This window comes from Rhinolophus sinicus, linkage group LG07, assembly GCF_036562045.2.
Source record: "Rhinolophus sinicus isolate RSC01 linkage group LG07, ASM3656204v1, whole genome shotgun sequence".
Classification (NCBI taxonomy): domain Eukaryota; kingdom Metazoa; phylum Chordata; class Mammalia; order Chiroptera; family Rhinolophidae; genus Rhinolophus; species Rhinolophus sinicus.
In genome coordinates, this window is record NC_133757.1 from 40,820,245 (window position 1) to 40,836,276 (window position 16,032).

The window sequence follows — 16,032 nt, forward strand, 5'->3', positions numbered from 1 at the left end:
TCATCGCCATTATTAGTAGTAATTGATAACACTATTAGCACCTGAATCTAGAGTCAAGCACAGCCTCCATTTGACAAACGAGAGGTCTGTTTTTCACTTTTTACCTAAATTTTTTCACTGGTTCAAAAACAGCTGATTAAAAGGTAATGAAAACTAATAACCTAATTGTGCCTCCAAGTATTGTTATTGGCTTAGTACACAAAATCAGTAGTGGTGGTTTAAATGGCAAGCGCAAGGACTGATCAATCTACTGCTAATCTTCATCAAACAGCCTTGTCAGATGTAATTTGCTCTTTGAGGACCCTGCTCAGAAGGTAGCCTCATTTGGAAGTAAAATGTCCACTGATGTTAACAAAGCTCTCCTGTTATAATAAAAACAATCATGGTATAGAAAGCAAGAAGGATGTTTAGGTTTAAGAAAGTAGAGTTCATGAGTCCTTTAACCACGCCAATAGGAGTAAATGTTTCTAATGCAGAGCAACAAAGGCAAGTGTCAAGCAATAAATTGCGTATTGTTACAAGTATGTCCGCTAATTTTTCTTTTATGATTTTCTTTGGATTTTATGATTCAATATGGGCTGCCTCGAATATAAATGTAAGCGATTGTTAAGAAATTACTTCCACGAAAACAAGCAGAGTCTGTCCTCCATTAAAAGGTTTTCATCTCTTAAATGCTCTCATATCTTAAGGCAGATTTGATTTTGGTGTTTGGAGAAAATGAGATGCTAGAAGCTAAGATTATCACAAAATCACAGGGCTGGGGGATCATCGAGAGGTCATTCAGTTCATCTTTCTGTCTCCATTCAAAATAGCATCCGACGGAGAAAACTGTTCATCCTTTTCTTGAGAATTTTCAGCATAAACTGCTTTTGAGCCTTATCTCAGCTAGCCCGACTTTATTTCTGAAGGAAATTTGAAAAAATCATTTGGGGTTGTATCATACAAACATTGGAGCTACAATGAGGAGGGCAACAGCCTTTGGGTTTGATAGTCAATGGAAACAACCCTGACACCTGCAAACATGTAGGGCACACTGAGAAACACTGACCTGGAAGAAACCTGGAGGCCTGGGAGAATGGGGAAAAGAATATCAATTCAAACCAAGCATTAAAAGAATGAAAATCAAAAAATAAGAAAAATTGTTTAATATTTCATTACTTGCAGAGGAGAAAGTTTGAGACATTTTGGATGACACATTAGAAAGAATTTATCCAAAGTGAGAAGTTATGCTGAACACTGAAATGAATTCCTGTTTAGGTTATACAGTGTCAGTCTTCAGTGGTAACTTTTTCTTAAAGAAAAGCTTCTCATGTTTTAACTAGTTTAGGCAAAATGGTTTACTGGAAGATGGAAGGATGACCTCATTAATCTAAATGACTTAATAAATGCCATTTGATACCTATAATTCTTTAAGATGAAAAAATAATCTCCAGAATTTTTTATGTCTCATGAAGTGTAGTACTCCTAACATCTAACATACATAGTTAAAATCTAGAATATTTTATCTGTACATCACTAAATTTATAACTAGTTAGGAGTGCCCTCACCTCTATCCCAAGCAGCTCCAGTTAAATAGATTTCAGACCTTTTCAGATTAGTTTTAGGTAAATGATGTAAATGTATACTTGGAAACAATTAAAACTATATTTCAAATAACAAAATGTAATCAAGGGAACTTGGCTCATAACTAATTCTGTAGCCAGACCAAATAAAGGGATATGAATAGACTTTAAAAATCAAATGAAACTGATTGATAAAATAACTATAATTTTTTTGCTTTTCCAATTGCCTGATAAGAAGTATACATTGAATTCTTAAGTTCACGACCAACAAATGTCTTTGTGTTGCATTCATTTAAAAATCAGACTCCAAAATATAGGTATCGCTAAATTACCAGACAAGGTTTCTCCACATGTCCGTGGACTTAAGAGTGACATTTACAGAACATCCATTTCCTGGCCGTCAGATTTGGGTTTTGACTTGTTGAGAAGAAATAGCCAACACGACTGGTGTTTATTCTCTAGCAGCCAGGGAAACTTTCCCCTGCTTCTCCTAGTCAGGGCCTGTGTTGCTTGTAGTAGATTCAAAGACAAGACACAGTTTAACTGAAAGGATATCTGTCAGACCTGAGTTTTAATCTCATCTCTGTAACTTGCTGGCTTGGCGAACCTGAACAAGTAAATTTATTTCTCTGAGGACAGTGTAAGGCCATCATTTGTTAGAAGCACTAGTCCCGTTTCCCATGGGTTGGGGAAGGCACTGTGATAGCACGTATGGAGTGGCTGTATTTTATAAGCAAATATAGATGAGAAATAACTCTCCAGTCCCATGTTACAGAAATGGAACTTCTACCTCTGTATTTATGTATGGCTGAGTTATATGACTTCAAAATTCTCTCACTGGCAATATTTACATTAATTACAAAACTTCTTTATAGTCGAATGCCAATATATTAATTGACAATAAGAAATCATCTATTGAGCTAATAAGTTATATTGACTGCTGTATTTTCTCCCTATACATACAGATATATAGATATAAATATAAGCATATGGGGAGAAGAATTATAATCAATGAACTGATTATCAAGTGAATCTGAGTTCAGAATCTGGGAAGTAAGTTAGAAAGTGTAAATGGCTGATGTTTCAAAACCAAGATAACCTATTGGAGACTTCTCTCTCAGGGTTACATTTGCTACATGGTCTGGAGACCTCTGTTCTTGGGTCAGGATCTTTTTACCTTATCAGGACTGGAAAGACCCATAATTTGCCTCTTTGAATTTTCCTTTTCTGAGCAACTTCTGATGGACAAGAATACTTGCTTGTAACAGTCTTTTTGTGTAAGAGTTTTAAAGTTATATGTAGACACAAAGCTGAAATTTTAAGCTGAAATATTTTTTATTAGTTAGCATGGAAATACTAGGTAATAATTGTGTAAATGCTGCACTGACTTTGTCTGGAAGTAAGATTGAGTTTCAGCAACTTCTCCATATGCAGTTCTGAAAAATGAGGAGCACTTGATTTTATGTAAGTTCTTTCTTTGAAAAAGAATACAGTGTTTTTACTTAGTATGAACATTATTTTTCAGTTTTTCCATATAAGAATCCCTCCTTGAAATGTTTCTGTTTGGCAAAAGCTAACAGAATTTATAACAAGATGACAATCAATGAAAACAGAAACACCATAATAATGGATTCTGGGATTACATGACTGAGAACCTGGGACTCAAGCCCAGTGCAATGTTTGCAATAATGGGACGTTCACTTGTATCTCATGTTCTGTGAGGGACGGTGGGAAATGAGGAAGTGTAAGGGAGTCGTATCTGGTTCTCTGCCCATTTAGTTCCTTGTTATACCAGAAAGTGATATAAATTCAGTTTTCCTATAAGGCTGTGTAAGGACTTGGAGTTCTCAGGAGAAAATGTTATTTCCAATTTAGAAGCTGCAATATGGGACAAATAAATGTGAATAGGAATAATACATGCTATAGAAAAAGTGTTGGACTGGGAAAAACCCTGGTGTGTTAGCTATTGGAACAATGGAATTTAAGGAAAGCTGTAACAGCATTCAATTTGGATATTTTATTAGTTGAAAGGATTTTTAAAAGGATGAAATTTCTGTGTTTCATGTACTTAATTTACACTCTGATATGTGAAATGTTTTCATTATCTATTTGTTTCTATTTTTATAACAGAGAATAAGATGTCTCAAATCTTCCAATTTATATTTAAGGTATATACATACCCTGTTTCCCAGAAAATAAAGACTAGCTGGACAGTCAGTTCTAATGCATCTTTTGGAGCAAAAATTAATATTAGACCCAGCATTATATTATATTATATTATTAATATTATACCTGGTCTTATAGTAAAGTAAGACCAGGTCTTATATTAATTTTTGCTCTAAAAGATGTGTTAGAGCTGATTGTCTGGCTAGGTCTTATTTTCGGGGAAACACGGTACATATCTATATCTGTCTTCATTATGTGAAAATAATCCACAGTGCCCATTGAAGGGTCAAGAATGTATAACTCTGAGTAAGAAAACTTGCACACTGAAATGCTGATTCCTTTTGTAACTGATCTCTAAGCTAGAAGAAGCCTGAGGAGAATTTTTTAGTGACATTCCTCTGTAGTGATGCTCCTTGTTTTAAAAAATTCATTTTGAAAACTTCTATGCTCTAAATAGATACCATGTAACAGATCCCATAGTAAACCATGCAAATTAAGAATACTATTTCATGGTGTCTTACTGGTAGATGTGATGTAATGGATTTTATGTTTCAGTAGGTACAAAATGTTTAATAAAATTATTTTCATAAAATTCTTGTCATAGCACTTCCTGGATCTTTAAGTATTCTCCTGATTTCAAAAATATATTTTAATTTTGAAAGAGCTAATTTCTGGATTCTGGAAGTGTTTAAATACCCAGCACACACGATGTGTTTTAACTCATCTGCCTTTGACAGCTAACATCAATATTTAAACAGTATCAGAAACTTTTGCATGTGAAATTAGGTCAGGAACTCTCTGCAATGATTTTTTGTTGTTGTTAGAGGCCCATTTTAATCAGAAATAGCATCAAGATGAATAAAATCCAACTGTTTGATTTGCATTCAGAAATTCAATTGTTTAAAATACTGTCTAATAGAAAATTGTGTGTTCAAGTGAGGTTATGGTAGAAAAAGAAATTGTTTTAACATCTACTTGATAATAATGGAAATAATGTGTAAGTTAGAAAATAATGGATCAAATGAATGTTAGTATTTTAAAAATTCAGATAATATGGAGAGTTGCAAAGAAAATAAAAGCATCCATTATCCTACCACTATTCACATTTTTGATCAGTGCATCTCTATATGTAGCTATTCTTTTTGTAGAAATGATATCATACTAGATCTACTGTTTTATAATTTGGGTTTTTAAACAATGTAACATTATATTATGGTAACTAGATGTCAATAAACAATTCTACATTATGCATTTAAATGCTGCACAGTACCCTAGTGTGTCATTTGTTATATATATAAATATTAAACACCTACTGTATAGCAGGCATGGTGCTAAGCACTGTCTGGACACACATCACCCATCTCCCTAATGGTCGCTGCCTTCATGTGTCTTACAGTCTAGTGGAGGAGACAGATACTAAATTATCATAAAAATTAAAATATAATTTCACATAAACAGGAGGAAACAGGGTGCTATGAGAGCATCTAATGGAGGTTTCTGAGCCTGCCTGAGAGGATCAGGAAGTGGATGTACTGTACGTTAACCAATTCCCCATTGATAGCATCTGGAGAGTTAAAGGACGGATGATATGATGTAAAAATTTCCCCCTCACTTAAAGAATATGCAAACTGAGAGAACAGGAGTCCTGCAATAAGTATGTAATACATCTTTGGTTCAAGATATTCTTTACACTCCCAAATAACCCTTGAGCTGTCTATTCTATCCCAAACCCTGCCGTTACCATCTTCTCTTTAGACTCAGCCATGCAATGAATTTTTTTTTTTAAATCTTACTTTTATTGGTTAAATTTAAGAGCCTTGCAATCAATGTTAATGAAGGAGAATTATGCATAATAAATTATCATGAAAAGAAAGCACATTTCTAATTAATTAAAAAATTTGACTTCTAAAATGACTGAACTTTTTGGTGCTCTGTCCTCTGAGTTACAGGATTAGAGTAGTAAAATGATGTTAGAGGGTGTATTAGGAGTATTTGAGAACCTTGGATTTGAAGTGCCAAACATTGAAAGAGGCAGTTTTATTTACAGCTCCATAGAGTGCAATATACAGAAATATTGCAAACGATAGTTTTGCAAGGGATGTTGCCCTTTTTATTAAACCTTAATATATCACTTATGTGTGGTTAGTTATACCTCTCCACAGAAGCAGTCACAACAATTACCTTACTGATGCAAAAATTGATAAAGAAAACAAAAGAAATAAATGAAAGCAAACAAAACAACAAAACAAAACAACAACAAAAAAACGAAAGAAAAAGAAAGAAGGAAACAGGCAAGACAGAAGCCCCACAATCCCAAGTTATTCTGTGGGCAGATATAAATGATCACGTTTGTTTATCCTTCCACTCTAGCCAAATGTAATTATAAGCCTTTCGGTTCTTTATTTTACAATTAAGATTTTAAACTCTGAAAATCTCAACACATCTTTTTTGTATCACTGGACGGGTGCCACTGGGTCATTTAATAGAAAGACCATTTCTCACCCACATAAGAGGGGGGTGAAGAAAGAGGGATGGTTGATTTAAATACCATAACTCGGAATTCACTGTGATTTAAAATCTCTGACTTAATGTTGCATTAACTACTGGTGGCTGCTTTACTGCCTTTAAAACATGCATATATAATTGGATACTGTAATGCTTTGCGGGTAAAATAAATACCAACTCACACTAAAATAAATACTTTGCATGATAAAGTTCATGTAGACATAAATTAATCATTTACCAGTTAACCAATATGCACAGGAAAGAAATAGATCACTTATTAAAGGTTGCCTCATCTATAACATGGGAAAAATAAAATGCTGATATATTTTACTGTGTTGCTGTGAGGGAAGATATATAAAATTATTGCTAGCAGTTTATTAACCATAAAATGCAGTATGAACATTAAATTAATAATATTTGTACTAATTCACATTCAACACCGTCTGCATTAAATATTTCTTTCCCCCCTTTTGAAGCATACAGAAAACCAAGCTGAGGCCTTTTACTTAATTTTTTATGGTGTCTTCGGAATTCAGCAAAGCATCACAGAAGTTACTGGTTACGGTAAAAACTTTTCAGTGGCTCACTCCCACCATTTCTAAGAAAAAGTTCTTGGTTGTTCACACCCCCAGCCCCATTTTTAAAGTCTTCTCCTTACTGGGCTTTATGTCTTTCCCTTGTATAGACATAATAGTTATGAAGGAAACATGGGTTTGAAATTTTGAATCAGGCAGAAGTTATTAACATGCTCTGTGTTTGGGTTTCTTCTGAAATATATGTTGAAATGGGGAAATAATAGTAAATTGGGGGTGGGGGGTATGTTGGGTCTCTGCATATTGCATCAAACTGATCTGCAGGGTCCAGCGTCTGTGTTCGGACAGCAACCTGGCTTGAAGCAGCAAGTCTCAAGGCCGTCATGCTGCTCACAATGTTACAGGCTTTACAGATAAATCAAGCTTCTGTTTCTGCACCCACGTCCAGAAACATCGTTCGAGGGCACACGGGAGAAATCAGCAACATAGAACATGGTGCCGTTAGTAGTCTTCTACCACTACATTTGTTTTTTTTTAAGGGAGTCTTATTATTTAGAAGACCAACTTGTACAAAACCTGTATTCCACTCAGCACATTTTTAACATTGTCAATGTCCCTTTGACTCTCAGTGATAAAACACATCAGACGTTTCTCCACTTCTTTTTATAGGGGCCGTTAATATAGAAATGCCTCCTCATTTCCCACTATGAAATGATAAATGGCTGACTGGAGATGTCTGAAATATTGCCAGATCTCCTCTATGTATCATGTGTCGCCAGTAATAATAAACAGTGACTAATCTTTGGTCATGAAGTATATTTATGGCTTTCTTGTCATCAGGAGGTAGGTATTTCTTGAATCAGGTTTAAGGCTCTAATATTTATGCTAGGAACATGTGTGCTAGAAAAAGTATTCCTAGGTTCATAGGAAAACAATCCTCTCATTTAACTATTTATAGAGCTTGGCGTTTCCATGTATATCTGTCTCTCTTTAGGGTTCACCTAGGAGTGTTTTGATCAGCAATCTAATTTATCCCAATCAGTTTACCATTTGTGTGATAACAGTCTTCTTGGCTAATAAGAAAAGTAATAGGGAAAGGACTATAGCTAAAATGCAAATTTATCGCAGTTAAACCTTATCAGTGATCAAAAGGAAACACAATGAAATTGTTTCCTTTATCTCCTAAATCCAACTGGGGTTGGTGGGGGGGAATAAAAATTTTCCTAAAGGAACTATAATGGCAGAACACCAGAAGATAAAACTAATATAAGACAAATTAAGGCTTTGAGGGAAATGAAATAGGGTCGATAAGGGTGTAATTCTATGTAATTCAATTCAGTTTAACGGAATAGGAAACAGCAAGTGCAAAGGCCCTGAGGCAGGAACATGCCTGGTATGCTGGCAGAAGTGTAATGAAGTTAGAGTGATTGAAGTGGAGTGAATGTGGGGGTTAGGATAGAAGGAGATATAGTGGTCTTGGTGGGCTGGATCGTATATGACCTTGAGGACCACTGTTAGACTATAGGTTTTACTCTGACTGTTGCAGGAGCCGCTGGAGGATTTTGAGTCAAGGAGCAGAATGTTCTGACCTATACTTTATTTGAAATAGACTGTTGGGGGTGGGGGGTGGGGGGACAGGGGTGGGGTGAAAGCAAGGAGATAAATTAATTAAAATGAAAACTTCAACTTATCTCTCTGCATAAGTTTAATGAATACGAGCCAGGAATTAATGGGAGACAATAGCTCAAAATCACATGCAAACACAATGAAGTTATAACTACACAAAACTAAAACTGGTCGGAAGCTAGAATTCAATACAGCAATCAATTCCATTACACAGCACCCAATGGTAAGTGTGAAACATTTTAAACTAAGGTCTTGAACAATCAGTGGTTAAAAGAAATAACTGCTAAGGTTTGGGAACTTTGAACATCTATGGCTTAGGAATAGGTGAAAAATCTCTCTCTTTTATATGGTATGTTGTGGAATTAAACAAGTGCCTATTGTGACGTTGAGATGGTCCTCTCAGGTACCTTTCAATCCTTTGCTTCTCAGGAGTTGGAAGTTGGGGAAACTTGAGGAGTTAAGAAGAAAGCAAACCAGGAAAGATGAAGGGAGCTATAGCTTGGATTAATCATAAATGTTTTTATTGTCAAATTTAAAATTTTGGATGATGGGAAGATTAAAAAAAAGTTGGGTCTTCTCTGGGGAACAAAACAATGGAAAAATAAAAATACTGACAAAAGGTGAATTTAGCCTTATAGGCAGCCTTCCTGGCATTCAGAATTATTAGGTTATGAAATAAGAGCTCTCTCCATTTCTCCGGGGCCATTTAAGTTTAGAACAAATTGGCCCTGAAAAAGTGTCAAAATTCACAGTAGGAGTGCCCACTCAGAGCGCCATTTCTTTCTCTGAAGTAGGTTACTACATCCACCTAGGGAAATTTGTATTGAATTATAATTAGGTGGCTAATTAAAAAGTGGATTATCAACTATATTAAAATATGCCAGAAAGATGTGCACATCGTTCATTCTTTAATTTAGGAAATCCACCTTTTCCTTAAAAAAAGAAATTCTCATTGGAAAGTTTCATGTATAATATGCACATTTTCTTTTTTCTTCTTAAGTCAATTTTATTAAAGTAAGTCTTAAGATTTTTTTTTTTATTGAGGGGATGGATATAATTTGAGCCTCTACTGCTAATAAAAATTCCTACACATCACAGTTATTCTTTATAGTGAGAATGCAAGGCCATGATAATGACCCCAAGGCGATGCAAGGTCTCCAGAAGAAATAATACTAAAAATGAAAATAATAACTGGTGCCATTTATCCACTGCCAATGTATGTCAAATGCTACCTGCCTCATTTAATTCTCTCAATAACCCAATGAGGTAATGTTATGTCTATTAAACAGATGAGGAAACTGAGCTTAGAGAAGGCAGGCAAATTATTCAAGGTCACACAGCTTGAAGGTTTTAAAGCTGCAATTCAAACTCAGGTCTGTTTGACCTCAAAAATTTTGTGTTAAACATTGTCTGTCCTTAAAATGTTTTGACGTTAAGCTAAAACTTTATTGTTGCATTGAACTGGTTTTGAAATTGATAGTATTCATGTACCATGTAAGTGGTTAGTCAGAATCTTATGTTAACTGGAATACATTTCCTAGCCACGTATCCAAATACCAGTTTGTTTTAGAAAGCTGATGATCGTCAGGCAATTCTTGAGCCATTACTAACAGCAGAAGTTAAAAAGTAACAGTCATCTGATACTGTAAATTACTTTTTGTCTTTTCCTATTTTCTTCTAATCTCTGAGAAGGTACAGATTAAATGATAGCCCATGAACTTTGGTACGATCCTATCACTGAGCCTTCTAGACTAGTCAAGTATTAAATGGTTCAGTCCATCCCGAAGGCACTTAAAAATTGCCCACCCCAAGTAGATGACTTAGCAGGTAGGCATGACCACGCTGAGATGGGCTCATTGAATTGCTCATATGGTAGTACTCAGTTCTGATAGCATATGGGTGATTTGGAGTTCCTTTTCAAATAAATGATGACAACAATAACAGTCATTAGACTAATATTTTTTGAGGGCCTACTGTGTGTCAAACACTGTGCTCATTAACATGTATTATTTTACTTTACTCCAGGGTTTCTCAGTTTTGGTCCTATTGGCGTATTGGGCCAGAGACTCTTTGTTGTGGGGGGCTGTCCTGTGCATTCTAGGAAGATGAGCAACATTTCTGGCCTCTGCTCCCCAGTGGTGACAGCCCATACTATCTCCAGACATGACCAAATTTCTCCTGGTGGGCAAAATCGCCCCCAGTTGAGAAGCTCTGTTTTATTTCCTCAACAACTCGAGGGGTCAGTACTATTAGACTAATAATACTGATGAGGAAACTGTGGCTCCAAGAGGTTTAAGTACAATGCCTACGGTGTCACAGTAAATTACAGAGCTGGAATGTGCACAGATGCCTGCCTCTTGAATGCTTTTATTCTTGGGGTTGAAACTCACAACTGAAGATCTACCCTGTTTCCCACGCTCTTCACTAGTGTGTCTCATCAGAAGGGTGGAGTGGTAGGAAGGAAGACAGGGTGCTTGTGATGTAATGCACAGAACTTTTATTCTAGCATGGTGTTTTCTGTGACAGATTAATTCCATTTTAATTGGAATTCTGGAAACTAATGAAAAAAAATTACAAGTGTTAGATGGTCTATTCTCTGGGTTTTGAATTTGTCTGATTTAATTCTAACCAATTAGCATGCCATTATGGAGGAGTATTACATTGAGAATCAATATTACACTAAACACTAATATTTTATTCAGTATTAAAAATTTATATAAATGGTAATACAAGTGCTTTATTCCTACTTTCTTTAAATGAGGAGAAGTGCTTCCTCAGGGCGATTCTAGCTACAAAGAAAATGATAGCTTCTTAGGAGACTATTGGTATTATGCTTTACATAGATCATTGCTTAAATGAATCAATAAGATATAATTGAATGAAATTTGTTTATTGTAAAGTATATGAGTTTTTCAGCATATCAAAAATTGTTTTCCATTTTATACCTATATCTCCTGTTAAGATGATAACAAAAGTACTTTATTGTCCAATACTGCTAAAAAGGATGAAACAACTGTGATCCTTATCTTTATTTTAGGACATCACCCCTCCCTCCCTCCAATCTTTCTCTCTCTCCCCACTCGTTCCCGCTCCTTTTCTGCCTCCCTCTTTTTTTTTTTTTTCCCTTTTGGTTATTCTACTTTCTTTTGATTCAGAGATAATCTTAGGGTGGAATTTGAACCTAAACATATCCAGACTCTGCATTTTATGACTTCTTTGCAAAAGAGGAACTAATAAGTTTAGATAAACTAAACTAGATAAACATCTAATAACCACCTAGAAATAGTTCAGTTAGGCATGACTTCAAAACTGCATTTTATATCTACTTTCCAAATAGTGCCCTGTGTGCCTTTCCCAGCATCTGGCCTTGCTGTGCTTTTGGATTTTAGACTCTGGGCCCATTGCAATGGCTCCTCCTCTTACCGGCCCTCCCTCCTTCTAGCCCATTCCTCTGCTTCCACTCTTCTAACTTCAGTAGCTTTTTCAAGCTTCAGAGCTAAGGAAGCACAGAAAGATTTCCATAGTTTGGATCTAATGAAGGCACTTAACAATTTCTATCACTTAGGCACTTTATTTCCCAACTTTTCAAATATTTGAAAACTATGAGACAACTATACCTTTTATAACATCCCTAGCTTTGTGAATTGTTATACTCTGTTCCTCAGTATTAGAAGCATTTTGCTCCGTATTTTAGCGCTCTCCCAATTAGGTTGGCCAGATCAATCAGTTAATATGCACATACCTTGAAAATGCTACTCTTGGAAAAAGGTTGCTTAGAATTCTAAAGGCATTATTGGAAGTTAAAAATGGCCATGCAAAATCAAAGCAAAAATAATTATTGAATAAATTAAACTAACTGAAAAATTAGAAAGTGGAGATATGTTCAGCATAGCAATCACCATTACAAATAGGAAAATTTAAAGTAAAAAAAATAACATTTAATGGGTTGACTTTTCTAAAATATTGATTGGATTTAATTAATAAGCATTTTATGCATATGGCTATTCTGAAAGTTCCTTTAAAAATGAAAGACTACTGCCTTAATGAGAGGTATTATTACATGAATATATTTGAATCTGTCTTATGAAAAATAGAACTTGAGAATTTAAAATGTGTGCATAAAATGCAAATGGATTTAATTAACTGAAAAACCCATAAGACAGAACTTCTTCAAATAAGCAATTACTTTGGGGACTAATAGTGTAAATAGGATCCTGATTCATTAGCACAAATACCCATATGAGAAAAGGAGCAGCAAATTTTATCCTTTAAGTTATTTATGCACACATGGTAATATCTCATTAATTTAGGGCTTCAGTAAATTTAAAATCTGTTGATAATTTGTTTATGAGCTGGGCTGAAATTTACCTTTGCTTTGCAAATACATTTATTTATAGGTAGATAATATATGGTGTTTTAAACATTTATTTTCAATCTTACGTACACTTTTTAGATGCAGAATAAACTATTTTCAGTGAACCTCAGGCACTATACAAACTCCTACATACATCCAATCTATATGCTAATAACAAAATGTTCATATGATTTATTATAACAGGTTTCCTTAAGGATTTCCTCTTTGTAATGTTTTGTTGAAGTTAGTATATGTAGTTTAAAGTAATAAAAGCCACATTTGTTTATAAGTTATCTATAATTCAGCCTTCTCCCAAATTCAGATATACCCACCTTCCTAATTCTTTGGAATAAATGAAATTTTTGTAATACTCACAGCTACAAATATAGAGAGAATTCTTCTTTTAAATATGTGTTAGAACATACAAAGAAAAATAAAATGCAATAAAGAGTGAAAATAACGAGTGTTTTGTGGGTGGACGAAAGAAGGTGAACTGTCTCAAACCATTTCAAGTCCTTTAGGCACAATACCCTGGTGAAAGAGCTCAATACTGTGGAACCTCAGTTATGTGGCCCTTTCTTAAAAAGCTAATGGTGCTTTCTTGGGATGACTCAGTTCTAATCACTTGAAAAGTGATAGTAAGTTTTTCCAGTTAAAGACAGACAGTGCCCAGGCCAAAAGGGGTGGATGCTCCAAACTACAGCATCTGGGACAAAGAGAAATGCCACCGCACAGCAATCTGGTATTTCTAAATCATCCTTGTATGTGGCCATGACTTTTAAGAGTCTACGTGTCGATTGTCTGCACAGGATGCTACTGGGAAAATTAAAAACAGGGAAACCTCATGTAAAAAGGAGTCAGGAGGCCAGAAGGGGGAGCCCTCAGGCACTACTGCTCTACGTCAGGTACGGACCCCAACAGGAAAACTTGTCAATTCCAGACCTCAATAGGAGTAGACATACATACCTTGCAAGTCCAGACTGTTTTACAACTCCAGCAGGAAGAAGGAAGATGTCCTACCTTGCCCAGCAACTCACCCAATAAGAAACGGTCACCACCCTGAACTCTTTGCTTTCCTCCAATGGTCTTTCATGCAAAACGACCCCCTCATAGTCCTCTTTTTTCTCCGTAAAATAATGTTCCTCTCCTTCACTTGTTGGATGTGCCTATAGTTTTTGCTGTAGCATGCTTGTCCTGAATTGCAATACCTGCTATTCCCAAATAAATCCACTTTACTGGTAAAATAACTGGCTGTTTATTTTTTAGTACCACATTACTCTCCAAAGAATTTAAAAAATGTATATAAAGTGGGTAGAAGAGTTATGTTATTTTAATGATCAAAACCCACATGTAGGTCAAAATGACTCCAATTCTAAACCAGGTAAAGGATATTAAGCTAGAATTTTTAAAAACACACAATTGAACTAAAAAATGGAATAGACCCTTTATTAATGAAACATTCTGAAGACAAATTTGGATATTATTCATAAGTCATGCCATCTTCTCATAAGAAGCATTTCCATTTCTTTTATAAATATTGTGAGAAAATTAGATGGAGGGGAAAGTCAATTCTGTTACCCAAATTAGTAGTTACTTACCACACGAAGGAGGAACAGAAGCTTCAATTCCATTTTCATAACTTAAGAATACTTGATGAAAGAGGCCTCTTTCATGTGCTTCTTGATTGTTATAAAACCTGGAGATACAAACATAGACTGTTTCATCATCAAGAAGAAAACTGCTCAAATAACACTAGTTTCTTATGTCAATGATTGTTTCTCATTTGAATGAGAGCTGTCTTAGCCAATCATATGCCATTAACCAATCAACCAGTTGCCCACAAAAATTGGAGCAAGAAAGGCTAAAATGACTACTGCCATTAGTGAAAGAAGTCCTGGGGTTGCGTCCCAGTCAGTATTTGTCTGAGTGAACTTTAAGTCTTTAACCCCATTGAGGTTCAGTTCCGTCTTCTCTTGGGTGGGAGTGGTCATACCAGTTATTCAGTGGACTGTTCTGACGATGAAAGGAGATGACATGTAGAGAGACATTTAGTTAACAGTAAAAGTATTTAATTTATTTATGCCCGTTTAACTTAAGAATTGGAGGTAGCTTCCAAAAGAAAACATAATGAAATGGGAATAAAAATAAGGGACTAAGACTGAGAGTCAAAAAGGAGGAAGGACACATGCTCCTATGTTGGTCAGCAGTTGAAATAATTGAAGTTACAATTTAGATTTGAATTTCTTGGTAATTTAGGTAAAGGGAAAACATAATTTCCTCTATAACTTCTTGTATTAGGAGAAAATGTATTACTTCTCCCAAAGTCACCAAGTATTTTAATTTTGATATGAAATTCACAGAAAAATATTTTCATGTAAAACATGACATAGAGAAATCGAGATAGAATGGACTATCCTATTTAACAAGAGTAGGCCTGACCACCTACTTTGAAAACTGAAGGGCATGACAGTACATTTGCTTGGCGGTAGTTCTTATTGCTACAAAACTTCTAGAGACAAACCTGAAGCTTGAATTAGGGAAATCCTAAGTATAAACCTACTAATTCCCAATTAACAAATTATCCAGCTGTCTTCCCTTGTTTTGCCTTCCTAACAAACACACAAGGGGCTTCTTTATTTAAGTCATGTTCTCAATAGAGGAGGAATTTCTGAAGTAAGTCACTGATGACTGGTGATTCTAGTCAAGTTGTAACTCACTAATAAATAGGGGGCAGAGCTGTAAAGATGAAGTGTGGTAGAGTACTGATGTGATGTAGTACTGATGTGATGCAGTACTGATGTGATACAGTACTGATGTGATATAATACTGATGTGATGCAGTACTGACGTGATGTAGTATTGATGTGATGCAGTACTCAGGCAATACAGTACTGATGTGATGCAGTACTGATATGATACAGTACTGATGTGATGCTGTACTGACAGCTGCACAGCCCAGTTCATGGTACAATTCCAAAAGGCAAAGAAGGACAAAGGGAAAAGATACAACTAAATGATTATATAAATGAAACAAATCACAGCACAAAGCCTCTTCCTTGAAACGTCATTCCAATCTAACAAGGCATTCCTCTCAATTTTCTTCTCTGGTTCTTCTTTTTCTACCTCTCCTTAACGTGGGCTTTCCTCAAGGTTCTTCACTTGGCAACAATTTCATTCACACCTATAACTTAAATGATATCTTTTTAAATATTTTTCCAGATAGGTGCTCATCTCATCCTCTCCTGAATTTGCTTTTCTTTCTGTACCTAAAATCTCTCTGACTTGAA

The 16,032-nt window shown here is 35.3% G+C and overlaps 1 protein-coding gene across 3 annotated transcripts in view; it reads right to left on the reverse strand.

Annotated features, from left to right (window-relative positions):
* Positions 1-16,032, reverse strand: part of RHOBTB1 (Rho related BTB domain containing 1) — a 113,053-nt gene that overhangs the window by 85,342 nt on the left and 11,679 nt on the right. For all 3 annotated transcript variants that reach the window (XM_019731797.2, XM_074339479.1, XM_019731795.2), the window contains exon 2: positions 14,345-14,442. The gene's annotated coding sequence lies outside the window, so the exon portion shown is untranslated. The remainder of the gene's footprint in view (positions 1-14,344; positions 14,443-16,032) is intronic.